Source organism: Lampetra planeri, chromosome 15 (genome assembly GCF_965212315.1).
Source record: "Lampetra planeri chromosome 15, kcLamPlan1.2.h2, whole genome shotgun sequence".
In the NCBI taxonomy this organism is placed as follows: Eukaryota; Metazoa; Chordata; class Hyperoartia; order Petromyzontiformes; family Petromyzontidae; genus Lampetra; species Lampetra planeri.
The window spans coordinates 10,274,324-10,289,623 of record NC_136121.1 but is presented as its reverse complement, the minus strand read 5'-3'; the positions used below and the strand labels follow the sequence as shown (position 1 = coordinate 10,289,623).

The 15,300-nt window shown below is 46.5% G+C and overlaps 8 non-coding genes across 8 annotated transcripts; 3 read left to right on the top strand and 5 right to left on the bottom strand.

Annotated features, from left to right (window-relative positions):
• Positions 1-2,270: 2,270 nt before the first annotated feature.
• Positions 2,271-2,386, bottom strand: TRNAL-CAA (transfer RNA leucine (anticodon CAA)). The gene is made up of 2 exons: positions 2,349-2,386; positions 2,271-2,316 (listed from the first exon to the last, which is right to left on the bottom strand). It is a non-coding gene; the product is annotated as a tRNA-Leu (tRNA).
• Positions 2,387-2,630: 244 nt separating this feature from the next.
• On the top strand, positions 2,631-2,746 carry TRNAL-CAA (transfer RNA leucine (anticodon CAA)). The gene is made up of 2 exons: positions 2,631-2,668; positions 2,701-2,746. It is a non-coding gene; the product is annotated as a tRNA-Leu (tRNA).
• An 847-nt stretch (positions 2,747-3,593) lies between these two features.
• On the bottom strand, positions 3,594-3,708 carry TRNAL-CAA (transfer RNA leucine (anticodon CAA)). Its single transcript has 2 exons — positions 3,671-3,708; positions 3,594-3,639 (listed from the first exon to the last, which is right to left on the bottom strand). It is a non-coding gene; the product is annotated as a tRNA-Leu (tRNA).
• A 243-nt stretch (positions 3,709-3,951) lies between these two features.
• Positions 3,952-4,066, top strand: TRNAL-CAA (transfer RNA leucine (anticodon CAA)). The gene is made up of 2 exons: positions 3,952-3,989; positions 4,021-4,066. It is a non-coding gene; the product is annotated as a tRNA-Leu (tRNA).
• A 486-nt stretch (positions 4,067-4,552) lies between these two features.
• TRNAL-CAA (transfer RNA leucine (anticodon CAA)) lies at positions 4,553-4,667 on the bottom strand. Its single transcript has 2 exons — positions 4,630-4,667; positions 4,553-4,598 (listed from the first exon to the last, which is right to left on the bottom strand). It is a non-coding gene; the product is annotated as a tRNA-Leu (tRNA).
• Positions 4,668-5,079: 412 nt separating this feature from the next.
• Positions 5,080-5,195, top strand: TRNAL-CAA (transfer RNA leucine (anticodon CAA)). Its single transcript has 2 exons — positions 5,080-5,117; positions 5,150-5,195. It is a non-coding gene; the product is annotated as a tRNA-Leu (tRNA).
• A 606-nt stretch (positions 5,196-5,801) lies between these two features.
• On the bottom strand, positions 5,802-5,917 carry TRNAL-CAA (transfer RNA leucine (anticodon CAA)). Its single transcript has 2 exons — positions 5,880-5,917; positions 5,802-5,847 (listed from the first exon to the last, which is right to left on the bottom strand). It is a non-coding gene; the product is annotated as a tRNA-Leu (tRNA).
• A 2,125-nt stretch (positions 5,918-8,042) lies between these two features.
• Positions 8,043-8,158, bottom strand: TRNAL-CAA (transfer RNA leucine (anticodon CAA)). The gene is made up of 2 exons: positions 8,121-8,158; positions 8,043-8,088 (listed from the first exon to the last, which is right to left on the bottom strand). It is a non-coding gene; the product is annotated as a tRNA-Leu (tRNA).
• Positions 8,159-15,300: the final 7,142 nt, after the last annotated feature.

The following is a 15,300-nucleotide window of genomic DNA, read 5'->3' as shown; positions in this document are numbered from 1 at the left end:
ACGCGCCAGATATGGGCCCCGGGACATCAGAATATTTATTCGTACTGGAGGAGGAATCCGATGAGCTACAAAGCTCTTTTTCTCACGCGTGTCCAGTCAGAGCGGGTCAGAACGTTGCAACACACAATACAAAAACACGACAGGAGTGAAAAGGAAAGGAAAGCACATCACTTACAAAAAATTACACAAATAAAACTCAACAATTTTTTTTATATCTCATCATATAAAGCCCACTGAGAGATTAACGTATTCATCAGAAGCGACCTGGCCACTAATGATAGCGCAACAAAGTGGCCTTTTCACCGTCGTGGACATTCATAGCGGCAAAAGAATCTAAAAAAATAATCCACAAAACTCTCGCTGGCTCACGACGATCTTTGCGTCTGGCGTGACCACCCCGAATGTGAAATTGTGGCCGCGTTGCACCATTGAGCCCCCCCCATACGAAAGAAAGAAGACGCGTAAAGTGGTTGTGGTGGAGGGGAGGGAAGGGAAGGGAGGAGCGGTGGGAGGAAGGGGGGGTAGGAGGGAGTGGAGGCCGGGTTCGGCTTGGGTCTAGACAGAGCGGAGCCAAGCTGCGTGCCAACGGGAGAAGGGGGTAGGGGGGGGTAGAGCTGTCGGGTGGGAGGCGATGGGGAGGCCCAAGCAAGAGTCGTTTGCGGAAGGATGGATGGATGGCCGGGGTTGGTGTGTGTGTGGGGGGGGGGGCTGTGAATGGGTGATGGGGATGATGGGAGGGAGAGAGGGGGGGTGCGCGCGTGGGAGGTCAGAACGCGCGCGATTGAGGGCAGCAATTTGATGTCAGAGTCGGGTAATGGCATAATGTCCATGATGGTGTGTGTGTGTGTGCCGGTGGAGGGGGGGTGGGGTGTCGGGTGCGGTGGTGGTGGGGGTAGTGGGTAGAGAGGTGCGGGTAAGGTCACAACGGCCCGTCAGAAGAACATCACCGGCCGTGCGGTAATGTTACACTAAGCGTTAGGGAGGGCGATGCTGCCACCATCGCACGCGACGTACATCAGCTGCGTCGCCGCTCATCCGCGTTCACAGTTCCTTGGTTTTGTCCTCGCAGCAGCAGCAGCAGCGATGGCAGCAGTGGCGAGCTGTGGCTGCTGGGCCATCGAACAGAGGTCGCAAACGGGTTTTGATTCCTTACCCGTACCCGTACCCGGCCGCACCAGGGTCGCAAATGGGTACCCGTACCCGGCCGGGTACGGTTACCCGTTCCCTACCCGTACCCTACCTGAAATGAGTGACAAACGGTGACTCACCAGTGACTCACGGCCTACCCGTACCCGGCCGCACCAGGGTCGCAAACGGGTACCCGTACCTGGCCGGGTACGGGTAGCCGGGTATCGGGTAGGGTACGGGTATCGGGTACCCGGTTGCGACCTCTGCCATCGAACAAAGAGGGACACTGGATCGCGCGCTCTTGGATGCGCTTCCGCGGCCGTCTGGAACGCTCTGCGTTCCCACATTAGGAAGCCACTGGAGCAGTGCACTTTTAACTCGTCGAGATTGACGAACTCATTTCTTCAGAACTGCCTTTCGCGTTTCGTTTGCTGTCCATCCCCACGAACTCCGATTAGCACGGTTGTCGCTACTTACGATGCGAAAGAAGTTCAGCACGCGTACCATGTGATGTGGATGTCTGTGATTCGGCTCCGCCTTAAGATCGGCTCACATCTGGTTTTGAATGAAGTTGCCGTTATATTTTAAGCACTCTTTTAAACGAGTCGCATACGTGCAGACGTGATTCTAACGGTGGTTGGTCTAACTCTAGACATCTGATCATTTGGTACACATACTGTGGACTGCAGTTGAGTTGGACATATTTCAGATAACTTGTGTTTATGAAAGTAAAAGTTACCCAAAATGTCGATGTCAGGAGTGGGGGATCGAACCCGCGGCTTCGTTTAGAAAAGAACAAACTAATCCTCGCTTTGAATTTAAACCGCTCGGCCATCCTGACCACAGGCATCTGAGCAATTGGTTCATTAGTGGGTACGCAGCGATATTCTGAGCATTGTGAATGAGTACAGCATGCAGACGGAGCACTGAACGTGTCTATATATAGGACTCATTAACTCAGGGCTGGTCAAACTCAAGTCTTTGCAGACTACGCTGAAACTTAAAAGCTACAAATGCGTTGCCCCGCCGCGATTAAAAACACTATTGCTGGTGGCTCAATATAAACCTAGTTATGCACTGTGTTGAATGTGAACTTCTTCCAAATGACACAAATTCTCAAAAGACAATTTTAAAATATACTATGTCAGAAGTGGGGTTCGAACCCACGCCTCCATTTGGAGACCAGATATCCCGCGTTGAGCACGGAAGGCTTCACACGCCTTGAGTCTGGCGCCTTACACCGCTCGGCCATCCTGACCACGAGCACCATCCTGGGCATTTGTTCATTAGTAGGTACACTACGATATTCTGGCCATTTGTGAATGAATACAGCAGACAGACGGAGCACTGAACGGTTATAACCATAAACTCAGGGCTAGTCAAGCTCAGTTACAACCAAACCCCAGGGCTGGTAAAACTCCACGGAGACTCGCAAATAGATTGAAGGGTGACCCGCGGTTTGCTCCACCTCTAATGAACAAATTCCCAGGTTGGTGGCCGTGATCAGGATGGCCGAGCGGTCTAAGGCGCCAGACTCAAGGCGAGGAAGCCTTCCGTGCCTCAACGCGGGAAATCTGGTCTCCGAATGGAGGCGTGGGTTCGAACCCCACTTCTGACATAAACTTTTATAAATGCAATGCAAAATATATGAATTATTTTTCATTGGTTAACAGCAATCATCATCTTCAACTGCTGGTTGTGTAGTGCTCGACTCGACAAGACAGCTTCTTCTCAATTCTCTTCACTTTATTTCGCTTATTTAGATCAACACTCCTCCATTCAACATCGCTCAACGTTCCTCCAGCTAACACCGCTGCCATCTTTATCCACTTCCATGGTGAATCTGATGGATGGGTGTCTGGAATTGATGTGGTCCAGGAAATGGTTCAATGCTGGGAGGCCATGTGGCCAAATGACGAAAGTGTCATCCACATATCTCTTCCACAGGGAAGGACGCAGGGTGGACGTCTGGATGGCGTCTGATTCAAACTTTTCCATGAAAACATTGGTTATCACTGGTGACAAGGGGAAGCCCATAGGGGTACCATCATTCTGTTTGTCGAAGGTGCCATTCCAGGTAAAGTAAGTGTTGGTGAGGCAATGCCTAAGCAGCGCAGGTACATCCGAGTTCAGTCCATGTTGGACCAAGTCTTCAATTATTGTTAAGGTGTCAGGCACTGGGACTTTGGTAAACAGAGATACCACATCAAATCTGACGAGGATATCGTCAGGAGACAGTACCATGTCCTTGACCATAGAGACCAATTGGGTTGAGTTAAGTACTGCTGAAGTGGTCTTGCCAGTGAAGGGAAGCAGAGTATCTGATAGAAACAGGCTAGTTTGAGTTTCATTGGTTATTACGGAGACGGAGCGACGAAATCACAACACGAGTCCAGTAGCTCGAAGGAAGGTCGTGAGAGATGGCGAAGGCTTGGCGAAACTAAATGTTTTAAAATAAAAAGCCTTGTCAGAAGTGGGGTTCGAACCCACGCCTCCATTCGGAGACCAGATTGCCCGCGTTGAGCACGGAAGGCTTCCTCGCCTTGAGTCTGGCGCCTTAGACCGCTCGGCCATCCTGACGACGAACGCCAACCTGATGATTTGTTCATTAGTGGGTACACTACGATATTATGGCCATTTGTGAATGGGTACAGCAGACAGACGGAGCACTGAACAGTTATATCATAAACGCAGGGCTAGTCAAACTTAGTTACAACCAAACCCCAGGGCTTGTAAAACTCGACGGAGACTCGCACGTATATTGAAGGGTGACCCGCGGTTTGCCCGACCTCTAATGAACAAATGCCCAGGCTGGTGGTTGTGGTCAGGATGGCCGAGCGGTCTAAGGCGCCAGACTCAAGGCGAGGAAGTCTTCCGTGCTCAACGCGGGCAATCTGGTCTCCGAATGGAGGCGTGGGTTCGAACCCCACTCCTGACAACCAATTTTATGCAAAATATATGAATTTGTTATCATTGGTTAACAACAATTATCATTATTCAACTGCTGGTTTTTCTGTATTTTTCATAAGTATTTTAGTACAGCTTTGCAACTGGAATGACACTCATATTTAACACCATCATCTTAAATCACGTTTACATTATTTTATAAACAGGTCAAGCCAACCAGCAGTTGAGAGGGAATGGCTGTCTCTGGTGTGGAACAATCCGTTTCAAAGACAATACATTTACTACCAGAGCATGTTTTTTTTTTGCATGTTCACCACAAGTATATGTGGTTAATGCAGACATGATTCATTCTCAAAAGGTTTAAGTTTGGTGTTTTAAGATTTTAACACAACTGTTTAATTGCCAGCAACGGTAAACCCTATTCGAATAGACAATGGCTGATGAAGGAGACGAAGATGATGCTGTTAACCAATGAAAAATAATTCAACTTATTTTGCGTGAAATGTATAAAAACTGATGTCAGGAGTGGGGCTCGAACCCACGCCTCCATTCGGAGACCAGATGTCCCGCGTTGAGCACGGAAGGCTTCCTCGCCTTGAGTCTGGCGCCTTAGACCGCTCGGCCATCCTGACCACAAACACCAACCTGGGCATTTGTTCATTAGAGGTGGAGCAAACCGCGGGTCACCTTTCATTTCCATTCCGTAGAGTTGTATCAGCCTTGGGGGTTGGTTGTCACTGTTCACTGCTATGTCTGCATGATTTACTCATTCACAATGGCCAGAATATCGTAGTGTACCCACTAATGAATAAATGCTCAGGTTAAATCTCGATTTAAAGCTTTCGTGACTGCAGGGATTAATCTTCTTGGTTCTTTCGGTAAAGTCACGTAGAAGGGAAATAATAAAATAATAAACATAATAAAATAATAAAATAAAATAAAATACTATTATGTTTTATTTTTATTATTTTATTATTTCCCTTCTACGTGACTTTACCGAAAGAACCAAGAAGATAAATGTGAATGCTCAGGTTGGTGGAAGTGGTCAGGATGGCCGAGCGGTCTAAGGCGCCAGACTCAAGGCGAGTGAAGCCTTCCGTGCTCAACGCGGGACATCTGGTCTCCGAATGGAGGCGTGGGTTCGAACCCCACTCCTGACAAAGCGGTTTCTTTTTCATAATCAGTTGAAATTTGGTAGTCGACATTACACACATAATTATTCATGACCATCAGCCATTCAATGGACTATGAAAGTTCAACTGATATTCTTTTGTTCCATTCGTCTTATTCGTTTAATTTGCATTGTTTTTTATTTGTTTAAACGTGTTTGCACGGTCTTTTGTTGTTGTTCAATTTGTGTTTACGGCACATTTCGTTAGCGCCATATCTCACGGTCTTCCTCCGAGCTGCTGGACTCGTGTTGTAATTTCGTCGCTCCGTCTCCGTGGTGGACTTCATCCAGGGCTTGAGACTCGAGCGACTTGATGGCTGTTTGTGAACGAGATGGGGCGTGTGTATTCAGGATGGCCAAGTGGGCTCAGGTGCCAGACTCAAGGCGAGGAAGACTTCTGTGCTCAACGCGGGGACATCTGGTTTCCGAAAAGCGGCTATGGTTTGAAACCTTCATCCCCATCATCATCCATTGCCTATCATCTGTTGTTTGTTTTAAAATGTTTATAAATGTAAAAGTGACTTAAATTATTGTGTTGAATTGTGAGTTTCATTCAAGTTGCACCTTTGCACAAAATGTTTTTAAAGTAAAATAATGTCAGGAGTGGGGTTTGAACCCACGCCTCCATTCGGAGACCAGATGTCCCGCGTTGAGCACGGAAGGCTTCACTCGCCTTGAGTCTGGCGCCTTAGACCGCTCGGCCATCCTGACCACGCATGCCTCGAATCACAAGACGAGTCCAGTAGCTCGAAGGATGTCCGTGAGACATGGCGATGACTTAGCTAAATGTGCAGTAAACACGAAGTGAACAACAACAAAAGGTTCTTTGGTTCTTTTCGGTTAAGTCACGTCTAAAAATAAAATAATAAATTAAAATAAAATAACATATTACGACGTTTCGATTGCAATGGAAACGTCGTAATGTTATTTTATTTTAATTTATTATTTTATTTTTAGACGTGACTTAACCGTAAAGAACCAAAGAATAATTCCTGCAGTCACGAAAGCTCCTAAATTAAGATTGAAACAACAAAAGGCCTTGCAAACACGTTTAAACAACTCCAAAACAATGCAACTTATACGAATAGAAATTAACGAGACAAAATAATACGAGTTGAACTTTCATCGTCCATCCCTGATGTGAATAATTGCGTTCGTAATGTATACTAAAGTACCTTCGTATTTTTTATTTGCATTATTAAAATTATTGAAAGAACCAAGAATAAGTCTACATTATAGAATGCCAGTACGCTCACTCAGTTTAATAACCATTTCTACAGTCTACAATCTACATCATAGACTGCCAATACGCTGACCAGCTTCAAAACTAGGCTGCAGTCTACATTATAGCCTGCCAGTAAACTCACCTAGGTTAAGAACCAGGCTACAGTCTGCATTATAGACTGCCAGGATACTCACCCAGCTTAATTACCATTGCTACAGTCTACATTATAGACTGTCAGTACACTCACCAAACTTAATAACCAGGCTGCAGTCTACATTATAGACTGCCAGTATACTCACCTAGGTTAAGAACCAGGCTACAGTCTACATTATAGACTGCCAGTACACTCACCTAGGTTAATAACCAGGCTACAGTCTGCATTATAGACTGTCAGAATACTCACCCAGCTTAATAACCATAGCTACAGTCTACATTATAGACTGCCAGTACACTCACCAAACTTAATAACCAGGCTGCAGTCTACATTATAGACCGCCAGTAGACTCGCTCCGATTAAGAACCAGGCTACACTCTACATTAGTATTTTTTTTGTTTATTATTTTTTCTACTTCCGTGACTTTACCGAAAGAAACAACGAATATGTTGTCGTACAATAATTAAAGAGCATGGCAGGAGTGGGGTTCGACCCCCGCATCCACGCAGTGACCACATCATGCAGTGACCACATCACGCAGTGACCACATGTCCCGCACAGAAGGCTCTCTCGCCTTGCGTGTGTCGCCTTCGACCGCTCGGCCATCCTAACCACCCATTCACAGCTGACTCCAAACTTTTCAGACTCTCTTGTGCAGAGACGACAGATGGAGCGATGATAATAATCAAGTTGTGTTCAGAAGCGACTTGGAAACTTGCATCGCGAGACCGCGAGAGATGGGGAAAGTTTGGAGAGGCCTTCATCCAGCAGTGAATAGATAATGGCTGATGATGTTGATGCCTGGCACTATTAAACACATTATTTGTTTATGCCGCATTGGCGGTGGTACACAAGTACAATTAACGACCCTAAGCTCTAAAGAAAGCTGTCTCGGGTGTGGACCAATCAATTTCAAGGACAGTGCATACATTATCAGAGTTGTGTTTTTTGTTTGCATTCCGACCGCAGGTATTGTGGTCAATGCAAACATGACTCCTTGTAAAAAAAGTGTCAGTTTTGTTGCCAGATAAAAGGGTAAAAAAACAATTATCATCCAATTAACGAGTTACATAAATACATTCGTTAATAAAACTCCCTTAAAATAATGTCTTTACTCGGCGACGTTTTAGGCAATGACCCTTATTCATAGCACACATGGCAGCTAAGAGAACGTCTGCCGTGGAGATGGAGTAACACTTTGACCTCGTGTGCGGGTTTCACGTGGATTGTTTAATCTCAGGGCCGCCGTAAGAGATGGCGATGGCTTGGCGAGACTAAAGGTGCCATTGAGATTAATTGAACACAAAAATACCGTGCAAACAAGTTGTAAAAGTCAATACGGATATTAAAAACGAGACCAAAAATATAAAATTAGGAACTGTCAAAGTACAGGAAAGTTTATTTTAAATGTACACTGCATATTAACTGTTCGGCAAAAAATTGCAAAAAAAATACTATGTCAGAAGTGGGGTTCGAACCCACGCCTCCATTCGGAGACCAGATATCCCGCGTTGAGCACGGAAGGCTTCGTTCGCCTTGAGTCTGGCGCCTTAGACCGCTCGGCCATTCTGACTTAGAGACTCCAACTTTGCCGTGCGGCTTATAAGTGGTGGGCAGAACGCACGTGTTCACGTTCACAACGCGTCGTGTTAACATTAACATTCGCGTTCGTCAATAACACTGCCTTAAAAGTGTGTGGGGGGGCGGTGGTTATAACAGGCAACTTCTTGTACAATGGCCCTTCAGTAACACGTACATTGCTTTGTTAGTTCTGTAACACATACTCTATAACACGTGTTGACATCAACAATACAGTCCTATGCAACGTAATGTTTTTTGTAGCTGTACATCGGCATGTCAGTCACACAGATCGCGGCATTGTCGCCGCGACAAACTCAAGTCGTAGTTCTCTCTCACACGAAGACCCCCAGAGATCTGTCGCAAGTTATAAAAATAACAAATCGTGACAAACATCGCATCAAGTCACGCGATTATGCGTTTCGTTCGGCTATTATACAGATTTAAACTCCACCGTTTATTTTTTCGATTTAAAGCTTTCGTGACTGCAGGGATTCATCTTGGTTCTTTCGGTAAAGTCACGTAGAATGGAAATAATAAATTAATACAAATAAAACATAATACAATAATTCTCTCAATTCTCTTATTTTATTATGTTTTATTTTTATTAATTTATTATTTCCATCCCCCGTTTATGTCATTTTGTTTGAGGGTCGTGAAATGCTTTTTTTCTTTTTCTAGATTTACGTTTTGAAATGCGCGTAACTTGTTCAGGGAGGCAATTGAAGTGGATGAAATGTCAGGCCTCTTTGCCACCACGCCGTGCACAAATCCGTCCACAGGGGGCGGTGTTGGGGGGCCGCGACAGATTGACACTGTGTGGACCCCCCCCCCCCCACAAAGCGCGGGCCCCCCCCCCCAAAAAAAAATCGCGGGGCCCGGGGCAGTCTCCCCGATTCTCCGTGCGTGCTTAGGGACGTCTCCTAAGGACGCAAAAGGAAGCGACTTAATTCAAGATAAATCACTATAGAACATATATATAACACCGTATGAATAGCAATCAATGTGTTCGTTGTGTATTTGCACGTTTGAATATGTTCGCGTTCATCGTTATTAAAGGTAACTTAAATAGCTAAATTATACCGTGCAATGTGTATTCATTAAAATATGAATACAGTTGATATGTTTAAACGTAATATATGTTAATGCCCCGAACCATATTTTCCTCATAAACTTTGAGAGTTTATATTCGCGGATTGAATGTTCGCATAGGTAGGCGGGGAGCGGTGGTGCAGCGGTTAGCGCTACGCTGCACTACGAACCCGGAGAGCCGAGCTCGATTCCCGCTCACGGCCAACACCGGTGACGGATTAATTATCTGAACCGGTCCTGGGTCTCCCCTAGTTCGACTCAGCCTCAAAGGAGTACCTGATGAAGTGTGTCAACGTCGCCACTGGGGAGACAAAGGCGGCCGGGCGTGACACTGGCCACCCACCCCCTCTCGTATCGCGTCGATCTTCTCGCTAACAGCCCGAGTCTTTGGAGAGGCACGGACGCGTAGAAGTGAAGTCCAGCAATGCAGACACGACTCCGCTGCTCCTGAATGTGAAATTTGTGGTGGTGCTTTGCTGTGTATCTACATCAGCCGTGCGAAAGTAGAAAATGAAGAAATCGCAGCAAATGTGTCTTTTGTTGTTGTCGCTTCTGCTGAAGCTTCGACAACGCGAAAGCCCAGGCGGGTCTTGTTACCGCGAACAAAGAGGGCCGAGGGCATTCGCCAATCTCCTCGTTTCCTCTCGCGCGAGGCGTACGCGGATCGCGCTCAACGCTCCGTGAAATCCAATTTGGCCGATTTGGTAAATCGAATTTGGCCGATTTGGTCAATCGCATTTGGCCGATTTGGTAAATCGCATTTGGCCAATGTCACGCGCTGTTAGCGCGGCTTCGGCACGGCGCTGCGGTGGCGAATGGCCACGAGCTGGAGACGGTAATTGTTGAGTAAAGAAACTCACGGCTAGGGTTTCCGGGGATAAACAAAAAAACAAACCAAACAGACGATCAATTACTGAGAGTTCACTGAATAACTACGAAGCTAAACATGCTTTTTTATTTTACCAGGTAAGGCTCACTGAGCAATACTGTTGAGCTCTTTTTCAGAAGCGACCTGGCCACAAATGATAGCTCAAGGAAGTGGCTTATCATCACGTGGAAATTTATAGCAGCCAAATACTCTAAGCGCATTTTTCTAAATGTGGAGAGAAAAACTGGAGGACCCGGAGAAAAATCCACGCAACCACGGGGAGAACATCTAAACTCCAAATATACAGCCGCCAGGGTTCGGATCGAAACCACGACCTCCTGTATACTAGGTGAGGCAGTTAACATCTCGCTACCGTGGCACCTCATGAGTTGCGGTGTGAGTTGCGGTGTGAGATGCGGCGCTTGGAGATGCTGGGGGCATCACAATTTAAGTCCCCAATAAATACAAACCCTGACAATCATACAACGCGGGGTGTTGAAGGAATAAACGAATGAAAGAAGGGAAGGCTTTCATCCAGCAGTGGATTGCCAAGAAGACCTGGTCGTGCTCGTGCATGAAGCCTCTGGCCGAGTCTGAGAACGCGGTGGCTTTTGTCTCTGCGTTAAAGCCGCCGCAGCTCCGCGCAGACTCGGGCTCCTCTGACCGCCCCGACACCGGAATGGAAATTGCCCCCCTCTCGGAGATTTATCGACCCTCCAAATCGCTTCCAGCTGCCTGGCTCAGTCGGAAGAGAACAGGGCGCTAGAGAGCTGAGCTGGCTCCAAGAGCCGGCGCACACACCACGACACATTCGCTGTCAGGCGTGGCTGAGCGAGGGAGCGAGGGTTGGGCAACGTCCCTATCGCCAAATCTTGATGAGATAATACATAAATACGCGTTGATAAATACATTGTTTACATTGCGGCCAGGGCTTAGTCAAGCCTGCAAGTTACGAGAAAAGCCCTTCAAAGGAAAAATACACTTTCCCGAACGCTGCCAGTTTGGCTTTGAATAGATTACCTGCGTAAGACACTTCCACTAGATTACAATAGTTTATACGCTTAAATATAATACCGTATTATTGTACTCCTATAATCCTATTAATATAACAAAAAAAATACTTAAACATTACGTGCATAAACTCGACAAAATAATTCCTTGAAAAGTGTTTGGGACTCGACTGAAATTGAGCGCTAATAATTACTATCAACATTCTCAATCCACCAATGTTTGAAGGCCTCTTCGCGTCACGCGACAGAGCAAGGGCGACGGTGGGAATGGTCACGACTGGACTCGTTCCGATACGACTCGTCGCCGATGTTAGCCGCTACCCCAAGATCGAACTCAGGTCGACGGTTTAATAGCGCAGCGTACGAACCACTGCGCCACACCACTCCACCTCAATGTTGATGATGCAAAATAACAAACTCATGTGCCGATATCAGGAAGCCACTGGAGCTTATGCACTTTTAATTGTGGTTGAAATCTCATTCCTTTTGAACTGTTTTTGTTCTTCTGTTTAGTTTGTTGACCTTCCTCCATACCTCAGATGAGCGCGGTTGGGTACGTGCGGTGCGAAATTAGTTCAACATCCACACAGGGCTTGCTAACACGATGTGAGCCAAGCCTATATAGGACTCAGAATTGTGGTGACTAAATAAACGGAACAAAAAACGTAAAAGTGTGCTAAGGAAGCACGGAGAGACGGATGCTTGGAATGACATTGAGAGACAGAAAGTGGAGAACTCGCGAAGCAAAGAACACACAGGCGGGTTAATTGCATCATTCAAACGTGTAACATGCAGCACTGTATGTTGAACTTCTTTCGCACCGTACGTAGCCAACCATGCGGCGTAAGGACAACGAACTAAACGCAAGTGGCAGTTCTAGAGATGGGCTTGTCACAGGACACGTCGATTGGCAATGGTCAAGAATAAATACGGAATGAGAGCCAAGGAATGGAACGCGTCCGTTATGTACACAGTTCGGCTCCTTCCACCGTGGAGACGGAGCGAGGACATCAGCCTCGTGTTGAGATGCTCACGTGGATTCTAGTAGATCACAGGATGGCGCGAGTTTTGGCGTCAGCTTGGGGTGAGAGGCATTAATCCATCAGTGGATTGATCAAGACTGACGATGATGGCCACATCGCTGAGAGGAATGTCTCTGATGGTCGATTCCCGGTCACGGCTGTCATCAGTGGCGATTATCTGAATCGGTCGTGGGCCTCCTCTGGGTAGATTCAGCCTTAAACTTGTAGCCCTGTAAGTGGCACGTGCACACATCGGTACTGTACCGTAGTAGGGAGACAAAGGCGGCGGGGAGGGGGGGTGCATATGACCACTTGACCACCTTCGTTGTGCAACGTGCCAGCTATAAAAAAATAAATAGGTGCTCGCTAACAGCACAGGGTAGTCCGGTTTTTCACCCCACATTTAGCAACGTGGGTTTGGAGTGCTTGGCTGCTATACATTCCCACACGATAAGCCACTTCGCTGAGCTATCATTTGTGGCCAAGTCGCTTCTGAAAGAAGAGCGATACAGCTCAGTGGGCCTGACCTGGTAAAATAATTTTAAAAAACAATAGTTTAGCTTTAGTACTTGCCCCAACAGCTTGCGTGGATCTATGCATTCCGTGTGCACGGTCTACTTATTGTGCACCGCTCGCGTGAGATCGTCGCAGCTGAGCGTGAAGACATTTATTTACGAGCTTGGGACGAACCCTCGACGTTTCGTTTAAAGGCTTTGATGCGAGCCCGCTTTGGGCGAGTTGCAAGGCAGTGGGTTTTTTTGTTGTTTTGCTCTCTGTGTGCGAGGTCACGAGAAGGATCTTGCGCGCGCCTGGCGCGTCTTACGCAGCGGTAACCCGCAGCCTCTTCTTAGGTTCGAGAGAACTCAAATAAAACACGCGCATCTTACGAGTAAACGAGAAGTGAATTCAACTGTTTTTGTTACTTTCTTTTTTACCGAGGCATTCGTTGCCATGCCACGCGTACCCATTGTCCACCCCCCCCGCCCCCCGTCTGTGCTGTAACTCAATTAATGCCAGCGTGAGTATATATATATGTTTAGGATAGGTAGGAATAAAGACAACGGTTTTGTTTTGCCATCCCGAATGCATGTACTGTATTTACAAATTAAACATAAATGTAACCACGTTCGTCAAAAAAAACCATTGCTTATAAAAGAGGAAAAGTTTATAATATAAAATAACGTAATGTAAGCTGAAGTAAGATAAAGATTGCAACATAGAATACGACAACATGATGATGATGATGCAGGCAGTGATGAGAAGGAAACTTTCCCTGGACACGTATGCAGGATGGATAACAACAAAAAGCTGTTCGGGAATAGTGGAAGACAGCGGAAAGAAAGGAAGACCTCACGGAGAACGGCTCCAAGACGACAGATGAAAGTGGAAACACAAGAAGACATGTGCAGAGGACACCTACGGGGCTATCTGCCCCCCCCCCCCCCCCATGGATCGCGATGATGATGTTGTTGTTGTTGTTGTATCGCTGGTGAGCAGACGTGTGTATTTTTATTGTTGTTGTTATTGGCGGTACACGCGGCGCGCACAATCAACCACTCGTTCACTGGGTCTTGAACCGATCGCGCGTAATTATTAGGAGCCGAAGCGCTGGCAAATTGCGCACCGGTGTACACACACACACATACATAATCTTCAAGTTTAAGTTCATTTATTAGGTATAGCCCTGTGAGACATCTCCTTTACCAGATGCCAAATATAGTAATAGGTTTTTACCCTTTCAACTGGTACAAGAAAAGCTGTCTCGGGTGTGGACCAATCAACTTCGAGGACAGGGCATATCATTATCAGAGTTGTTTCTTTTTGTTTGCATTTTGACTGCTTGTGTTGTGGTTATTGCAAACATGATGCCTTGTATAAAGGTGTCCGTTTTTGTACCAGTTGAAAGGGTAAACCCCTATTACTAAGGTATAGCCCTGTGAGCCATTCGGCTCTTGAATCGGGTGCAACCGCAACAAACAAAAACATGAACAAGAAAACATCTTAAAGTGACTATGTGACTACATCACGTGTGGATGTCATCCGTAGACAGCGCGTGGAGGGGATCGGGAGTAGCCCACGCGGCACCGACTCTCCTGTGTGGGCACGTTATACTGGTAGGAACGAAGTGGACCAGACCACCAATAGATTATATCGTCCGTCCGTCCGTCCGTGTATCAACATCGCCCCCTACTGCAAACACTTGGCAGGACCCTACAAGAACCTTTTGACTCAGTGGGGCTTTCCTGGCTTAACAAGTGTAATAATACATTATGTTTATATTCTTTGGTTATTCGTTCCTACCAGCCCACCCCGCAGGGTCCTGTTAGGGCAGCGTCTTCACATCGTGTACGCTACAGATTGTTCTGTCAATCCACTGCTGGATGAGGGCGGCTTCCATACCCCCCCCCCCCTCCACCACCCCCACCCCCTCCCTGTGCACATACTGCGGGGATATATTTGACATCTGTGAAAAAGAGCTTTACAGCTTATCGGATTCCTCCGGTATAAATACAGATTCTGATGCTTCACGCTGAGGATCGGAGGAGAAGCATCGTGGTGTACAGTGCGACAATGGATGTTGATTTGAAGCTTTCGTGACTGCAGGAATCCATACTTTCGGTAAAGTCACGTAGGTAGAAAATAAAATATAAATTTTTATCGAAAAAAAAGAGAATTTTTTTTATAGAAGATGAAATATTTTTTTTATCGATGATAAATATTTTTATTTTATTTTATACCTCCGTGACTTTCCCGAAATAACTGAACAGAATGGATGTTGCTTGACTACCATCCGCTGGTCACCACGTAACAGTCTACAACAACCGGTCATGCATTATTAAATTATGTATTTATTCAGGATACGTATTTTGTTCCTTTGTCAAGATGTCTGCAGCGAATTCACGAGGAGTTGTGTTTGTTACACAAGCTGGAAGGAGCAAAACCAGAGAAAACCCACGCCTTGCGCGAGGGGACAACCCTCAATCCCCGTACAGATGGAAACAGACGGGGATTTGTCCACTTCATTACTGTCTCCGTCAAGACGACTCTAGCGTTGGCATATTTACGTGCACTGAAGAAGGCCCGTTGCTGGAAACGTCACCTGTTACATATATTTCGTTGTTGATGTTCATTGACAAGGGTGCTG